Here is an 8566-nt window from a genome sequence, read left to right on the forward strand (position 1 = left end):
CCTCCTGTCTGTCTCTCCCCCTCCTGTCTGTCCTCTCCCCTTCCTCCTCTCTGCCTCTCTCCCCCTCCCTCCATCCTTTCTGTATAACCACAGAAGTTAGTGAATGAACATGCTCCTTCCTGGCCTATAGCTACTTTCAGTAAAGTTTAGCCAGAACTATTTCTAACATTTTGATATTAGCTAGATGTTTGTCAGGTGTGTGTGTGTGTGTGTGTGTGTGTGTGTGTGTGTGTGTGTGTGTGTGTGTGTGTGTGTGTGTGTGTGTGTGTGTGTGTGTGTGTGTGTGTGTGTGTGTGTGGCAAGCGTGTGTGTGTGTGTGTGTGTGCAAGCGCTGTGTGTGTGTGTGTGTGTGTGTGTGTGTGCAAGCGTGTGTGAGCAAGCGTGTGTGTGTGAGCAAGCGTGTGTGTGTGTGAGCAAGCATGTGTGTGGGTTGAGTAAGGGCACTCGGTGTGTGTGTGTGATGATGCTCAGCCACGGTTGCAGTGGTTTGAAGAAAAAGGAAATCGTTGCCGGGGGTTGAGCCCAGTCATCCCGTTGCCGAGGCTTTGATTAAGAAGGATGTCGCAGGGCATCGATCCCCAGGGCTATAGATTGACTATTTTTATCATCCGTCCGTCTGCCCCCCTCTTGCTCTGATAAAACGCTTTCTCCTGCAGAGAGAGAGAGAGCGAGACCCTCCACACGCGGCTAATTTGTAATTACTTCCGTCAATGGGTCTGTTTGAGGTTAACCCCCAGAGACACCCTAAGGTCTCATCACTCATCTTCTGTTATGGCTGACGAGGCGACTTAGTTATCTCCTACACCTCAGACCTGTCAACATATAGGCAGTCCATAGACTGTCCTGTTGCCTTGAGAAGCCAGCATTTCATGACCCTAAGTGGTTCCCAGACAGTGAGACAGAAACCTCTGGTGGGTGACTCGGTTGCTGTCATTGTCTTTGTTGAATTTGAGGGTCTCAACAAAATTCAAAATCATTGGCAGTGTTAAAAAGGTCTTGAAACCCAGTGCACTAACAGTAGGAGGGGATATGGAAAGGTTTGATTCACACTCTACATACAGTACCAGTCGACAGTTTGGACACACCTACTTATTCCAGGGTTTTTCTTTATTTTTACTATTTTYTACATTGTAGAATAATAGTGAGGACATCAAAACTATGAAATAACACATATGGAATCATGTAGTAACCAAAAAAGTGTAAAACAAATCAAAATATATTTTATATTTGAGGTTCTTCAAAGTTGCCACCCTTTGTTGCCTTGATGACAGCTTTGTACACTCGTGGCATTCTCTCAACCAGCTTCATGAGGTAGTCACCTGGAATGCATTTCAATTAACAGTGTGCCTTGTTAAAAGTTCATTTGTGGAATTTCTTCCTCGTGCCTTTGAGCCTATCCGTTGTGTTGTGACAAGGTAGAGGTGGTATACAGAAGATAGCCCTATTTGGTAAAAGACCAAGTCATATTATGGCAAGAACAGCTCAAATAAGCAAAGAGAAATGACAGTCCATCATTACTTTAAGACATGAAGGTCAGTCAATCTGGGCCTTCAAGAACTTTGTGCAGTCGCTTAAACCAAGTGCTATGATGAAACTGGCTCTCGAGGCCACCACAGGGAAGGAAGACCCAGAGTTACCTCTGCTGCAGAGGATAAATTCATTAGAGTTATCAGTCTCAGAAATTGCAGCCCAAATAAATGCTTCACAGAGTTCTAGTAACAGACACATCTCAACATCAACTGTTCAGAGGAGACTGCGGGAATCAGGCCTCATGGTTGAATTGCTGCAAAGAAACCACTACTAAAGGACACCAATAATAAGAAGAGACTTGCTTGGGCCAAGAAACACTAGCAATGGACATTAGACCGGTGGAAATCTGTCCCAGGTCTGATGAGTCCAAATTTGAGATTTTTCGTTCCAACCACCGTGTCTTTGTGAGACGCAGAGTGGGTGTGTGGTTCCCACCGTGAAGCATGGAGGAAGAGGTGTGATGGTGTGGGGGTGCTTTGGTTACACTGTCTGTGATTTATTTAGAATTCAAGGCACACTTAACCAGCATGGCTACCACAGCATTCTGCAGCGATACGCCAGCCCATCTGGTTTACGCTTAGTGGGACAATCATTTGTTTTTCAACAGGACAATGAACCAACACACCTCCAGGCTGTGTAAGGGCTATTTGACCAAGAAGGAGAGTGATTGGTGCTGCATCAGATGACCTGGCTCCACAATCACCTGACTCAACCCAATTGAGATGGTTTGGGATGAGTTGGACCACATAGTGAAGGAAAAGCAGCCAACAAATGCACAGCATATGTGGGACTCCTTCAAGCATTCCAGGTGAAGCTGGTTGAGAGTATGCCAAGAGTGTACAAAGTTTCAAGGCAAAGGGTGGCTACTTTGAAGAATCTGAAATATAAAATATATTTAGATTTTGTTTAACACGTTTTTGTTTCCATAGTTTTGATGTCTTGACTATTATTCTACAATGTAGAAAATAGTAAAAATAATGAAAAACCCTTGAATGAGTAGATGTCTAAATGTTTGACTTTTACTGTATATCCATTGTCTTTCTCTCTCCTCTCTCCTGGTTGTGAATGTAATGCTCTCTCTCAGGCCTAACCCTCCAACCAGGGTAGGTCATTCAGAGGAAGTGAGCCAGCAGTGAGGCTCCACTATACTGTGTTCTCCATATCCTGGTTAGTGGGGGACCCATGACCCCCTGAGGGGACTGTTTCTAGGGATACAGGACAGCTTCATATCCTCACTCCTGTCCCTCCCCTATCCTCTCCCCAGGCCACTGTGGTTCCTCTCCTTTCTAACAGGAGGATTGATGCATGGTAATCCCAATTGGCTGAAAGGCTCTGTTTACATGGTGGGGATTAGGGAGAGATTAGCGCTATCACAGGATTAGATTGAGTAGCTGGAAACTGTTACCACTCTGACTCACACTGCCCCTTCCCTCCTCTCTCGGTCTCTCTCTCCTGGTCTCTCTCTCCTGGTCTCTCTCTCCTGGTCTCTCTCTCCTGGTCTCTCTCTCCTGGTCTCTCTCTCCTGGTCTCTCTCTCCTGGTTTCTCTCTCCTGGTCTCTCTCTCCTGGTTCTCTCTCCTGGTCTCTCTCTCAGTGCTATGGGGTTAACATTGGTGTCTTTTCCTTCACAGATAAGGCTAGTTAACTACTCCTAGTTAACCCACTCTTCCATTCACTTTTTTACCATCTGAACTCAAGGCTCTTGCTAAGAATGGTCTTGTGGTTCCCAAAGCGACCCAGCAGATATCCCTGTAACAGCAGATATCCCTGTAAGCAGTCAGTAGATATCCCTGTAACAGCAGATATCCCTGTAACAGTAAGCAGATATCCCTGTAACAGCAGATATCCACACTGCTAGGTGAAGTAGAACTATGGTGAACGTCCCCCTTCTGTCCTATGTGTTCCTTCTTCAGGGAGGAGTGTGACTAGATGAACAGGTGGAGAAGGTAACGTCACAAGATGATGTTAAGATCCTGAACGTTCCTCTTAACCACTACTCTGTGTATTTCTCTCTCTCAGGGAGGAGCGTGAGCGTTGGATCCGAGCTAAGTACGAGCAGCGGTTGTTCCTGGCGTCGCTCTCGGGGGTGGACCTATCCCTGGGCCAGCAGCTGCTGAGGCCACAGCCGAGGAGGACCTGCGCTGCGTCATCCTGCTCCTGGCTCACGGCTCCCGGGAGCAGTCAACGAGACGTGTGGAGAGGGAGACGGACGCACCGCCCTTCACCTGGCGTGCCGAAGGGCAACGTGGTCATCAAACAGCTCCTCATCTGGGTGAGAGAGAGGGCGGTACCAACAGGATCTTACACGTCCATGGTTCCTCACCCTGAGTGTTGTCTATAGACCAAGATGTTGCCGTGTCAAATAACTCTATTTTCCTCTCTCCTCTCTCCTCATCCCCTCTCTCCTCTCTCCTCATCCCCCTCTTCCTCTCTCCTCGTCCCCCTCTCTCCTCTCCCTCATCCCCCTCTCTCCTCTCCTCTCCCCCTCTCTCCTCTCTCCTCTCCCTCTCTCCTCTCTCCCTCTCCCTCTCTCTCTCCTCTCCCTCTCTCCTCTCTCCCTCGTCCCTCTCTCCTTCTCCCTCATCCCCTCTCTCCTCTCTCCCCATCCCTCTCTCCTCTCTCCCCACCCTCTCTCCTCTCTCCCCCATCCCTCCCTATCCTCTCTCCCTCGTCCCCTCTCTCCTCTCTCCCTCATCCCCTCTCTCCTCTCCCCATCCCTCTCTCCTCTCTCCCCCTCCCTCTCCCCTATCCCTCTCTCCCTCATCCCCCTCACTCCTCTCTGCTCTCTCCCCATCCCTCTCTCCTCTCTCCAGTACGGGGTGGATCTGATGGCGAGGGACGCCCACGGTAACAGCGCGCTGGCGTACGCACGGCAGGCCAGCAGCCAGGAGTGTGTTGACACGTTGCTGCAGTACGGCTGTCCCGATGAACGCTACCCACTTATTGCCACGCCCAACCTGTCCCGACGCAACACCAACCGCAACAACAGCTGCAGCAGCACGGGCAGCACCGCACTCATATAAACACTACCGCCCCCTTCAGGAGGCCTCCGGGTACTGCGGCTCGCAGGATATTAACAGGCTAAACACACATTGTGACATTGTATGCATATTACACACTCAAACTCCTGACTGAAAAAACTCCTGACTGACATTTTTGGAARTGAGGGGCTTGGAGAGAGTCTGAATTGGGAGAAATKACTGAACTCTTTTGGGAACCACTACTTCTGCACTCCTTGTCTTAGAGCCGTCRTTGACCTCTTACCCTCTCCACTCTGCCACTAATCTCACACAGAAGACACTAGCACTCCTGTTGTAGTTGCCGTTGATGAAGCCCTCTGTCCTTTTGGCTCTCTGCCCCACATCATGATGACCCCCCCCTGCGCTTCGGTCCAATTGTCAATTTCCTCACAAGGCCCTCCCCTGTAAAAGCATGGGGGCAGGAGGTGGCTTGGCGTTACTTCCGGGTGGAGTCAGGTCACCGGCTTCCCTCACTGCTATCTACCTGGCTGCATGTAGCCCTAAGCATGATGGGACATGGGGAGGAGGTGGCCAAAATCACGTGGAAAGCAGCGACACCCCTCTATATATACCCTCTATTGACTCCCATCTGCAATCTTCTCCCAGCTTCAACCCAGGCCACACACACACTATATCACTGCTATATCAGCTGTATAGAAACAGAGGCCTGCAGGTTTGGAAAGACTTTGGATGTTTGAAGAGGGCCTCTGTAGCATGTTGGGGAAGGGGGGGTTGCTTTTCGCTTAAGTTATGGGAGCTCTACCTTATAACATGAGAACTACGAAGAACTACGAAGAACTACGAAGAACTACAAAGAACTACAAAGAACACTGATCAACTGAACAGAACTCCTCTTCTGCTCTGCTTCTTTAAAAAAAAAAATGAAAAAATTCCTAAATATCTGATATTCTTTCTAAATAAAACAGAAAGTGTGATAGCATGTCAGACACTTTCTCTTTTGAATTAAAAAAAGGTTGTTCATCACGTCCAAATTGTGTATATCTCATTGTGAATTGCTGGACCAATGAATCAGTTCCACAGAGAAGTGAGTTTGTCATATATATTAGACGCCACTTGCTAGGTGTAAAAAGCGTGTATGTATTTCCAGGCTCAGGGACCAGAGACTGTCAATTCTCCCCCACAATTCCAGTCGCCTCAACAACAGTCTTAGATTTACATTTCATCCGTTCAGAAGAACAGTCCACCTMCAGAATGTATAGGAAGCCTCATGATGCGTCGTATCAGACCATCAGCCTTCTTCAGGATGATCATACGGTCCACTCAACCCACACAGAGACCAAGGGGAAATGTTTTCTKTTTCCTGTTTTATCCTTCTGCATATTATTCTGCCTTTTCTTTACTTTTATCAGGTCATCAAATACACTGTATCTGCTGTTTCAGCTGGAAACACATGATAACGTATTGTTGCGTAGTGATAGGCAGAGGATGGAGGAACATGGATAGGACTCATGTTCCTGTTGATTACTTAGGTGTGGTGCAGGTATCAGTTGTCAGGTCCATACTCCCATTCACTAACACTGATCTACAACTGATCCAGGAACAGCATCCAGGTGTAAATGTAGCACTATTTATACTAGATGGGCTCATCAGTGTTAAATGTATTTAATGTAATCTAAGAAGACGTTTGTCTGACAGTTCACAGATGCGTCAGCTTTGTAGAATATTTATGATCTGATGGATACTGTTCTTTCATTGAATTAGACTTTTCTGATCGGAGAAGAGTTCCTAATTTGGGCCCCCTCTGAGTTTTCCCCTTGTCAAGTTGACTGACATCATATATGACATCATTGGTCAGGATAGACTCTGGGCCGCCTCCCATCGGGTCTTCTGAGGTCCTCGGCATGCGTTTCCTCCATCCTCTGTCTGTCATTGGATATCCATGTCTGTTGCTCCCCAACCAATCATACAGTCTCTGCCTCTTGAATCCTTCGGCTGCGTCCGAATGGCACCCTATTCTCTTGAACAGTGCACTACTTTTGACCCGCGCCCATAGGATTCTGGTTAAAAGAAGTGCACTATGTAGGGAGTAGGCTGCCATTTGGATACTATCTGCTCAGTGACTCAATAGGAAGGGCTTCTCTGGGTCTGGAATCCTACTGTGTGTAAATAATATTTTACTTGTCTCTTCCTCTATCGCTTTTCTTTCTCTCTTTTTGAAAAGCTCTTTTGGTGGTGATGTCATGATGTATCTGCAGGAAGCAGGAAGTTCTTTACTCTGAGAGCGTCGTGTTCTCTCTGGGGTTTGAGTGGAGATTTGCCGATGCCCATGTGATGTTTTTATTGGGAGAAATCAGCCAGTGATGGGTTTACTGAACGCTACTGGAATGTTTAGCACCAGGGGCTCTCCTCCTGTCCCTCTTCCTGTTGCCAACGTCTCTGCTCTGCACAAGTCCCTCTGCCTTTGCCTGTTCTTCAACCTTACTGTGTGTGCGTCCTCGTGTGTGATATGAGTCTTTCTCCCCCCAAACCATTCCTAAGCATCAAATGCTCCCGTATTTATGATTGCTTTTGCCCTTGATGTTACCTCCCGTGTGTGTGTGTGTGTGTGTGTGTGTGTGTGTGTGTGTGTGTGTGTGTGTGTGTGTGTGTGTGTATAAACGCCTAATATAAGTAGTGACTCCTGCCTCACCTGTACAGGTATTAAAGCAATATGGAGGACAGGTATTGATATCCATGCTAACAGTGGTGTTTCTGTTCTACACACACCTTGCAATACCTGTGTACGCTGTAGACAAGCCCATACATCACACACACGCTTCTGTGTCCGATAGAAATGTGAAAAGAGCTAAAGATGTTGAGTGTGATTAACATGAGAAGTGCTGAGACATCCGGAGTTGTCCACAGGCAGCCATGAACACTAACGTGAACCTGACCAAACCTTTATTCAACCTTATTGAACCTTATTGTTGCAGTAGCAGAAATAGCAGCGTTAAACCTCTCCCTCGTCACTAGAGGGGTTCTCCCCCTCAATAACACTTGTGAGGTTTTGACTGAGGAGAAGACAAAGTCCTTTTATTTATGACAAGACGATGCACTACGTATTCAGTTTGATGGTCTCTCTTCAGTCYTCTCCTCACAAAGTMTTTYCTGTAGAACACTTTTGCATGKCTGGATGTTTGTGTAGATCCCTGGTCTCTTCCCTCATATTGTCTGCTGGCCTGAAACTGTTCCTGTCTCAGCCCCTGGCTCTCACACTAGTGGGAGTTATGAGGAGGTTTAACATCGTATTGGACACAATCCTCATTGGTGGTCAAGCTGCTCTCCCTTCCCCCTCTGAAGCAGCCAGTGGAATTCATTATTAGCCAATAGTGTGAGCTGTCCTCCCTTATAGTTGGGTTCAGGAAGCATCAAAAAWCTAGCCTGGAATCCAGAAGATATCATTTGTTTCAATGGTGAAACGGAGCATATCAGTTTGGTTTCCAGGCTATCTAGAAGCTACTTTTTACACGTGAGACATGTATCAGTGTGACCCCTGCCAGGGAGAAGAGCACTATGGTGGACGGGGGACACACTCACCATGTCAATCAGTCTGCTGTTACTTTAGTACCATTAAACCGGCCACAGTTCTCCCTTCTATACATGCCAGTCGACACATCATCAGCACAGCGTTCACCACATGTACATAGATGTAAACAACAAACGGTAATAAACAAACTATGGTCATTTGTTTTTGTTTATTTGGTTCCAGTGTGTATTTGGTGACCTCTTTGTCGTTGGTCATTCATCCTGTATGTAGCTMCCCAACCCGAGACGACTGCCAGTCAAATGGTTTAATATGGTTCTAATGCTGTCTAGATATGGAAGAAGACCTCTCTTCTCATAACTGCTTGGGTTTCGTTCAGTTATCAGTCTAGTCCATCCACCTCGATTGTGACCTATCAGCATCAAGCAGCGTTATTATTACAATTGTCATTGGTCTCCTAATTATTATTGTTATTATTATTGTTCTATTGAGTTTGTGTCATCTGTACAGTACCGTGTTGAAACATGATACTA

The 8566-nt window shown here is 46.9% G+C and overlaps 1 long non-coding RNA gene across 1 annotated transcript; it reads left to right on the forward strand.

Annotated features, from left to right (window-relative positions):
- Positions 1 to 3320: 3320 nt before the first annotated feature.
- Positions 3321 to 8231, forward strand: LOC112076492 (uncharacterized). Its single transcript, XR_002895198.2, has 2 exons — positions 3321 to 3801; positions 4343 to 8231. It is a non-coding gene; the product is annotated as an uncharacterized lncRNA (long non-coding RNA).
- The last annotated feature ends 335 nt before the right edge of the window (positions 8232 to 8566 follow it).

Source organism: Salvelinus sp. IW2-2015, unplaced genomic scaffold (assembly GCF_002910315.2).
Source record: "Salvelinus sp. IW2-2015 unplaced genomic scaffold, ASM291031v2 Un_scaffold3791, whole genome shotgun sequence".
In the NCBI taxonomy this organism is placed as follows: domain Eukaryota; kingdom Metazoa; phylum Chordata; class Actinopteri; order Salmoniformes; family Salmonidae; genus Salvelinus; species Salvelinus sp. IW2-2015.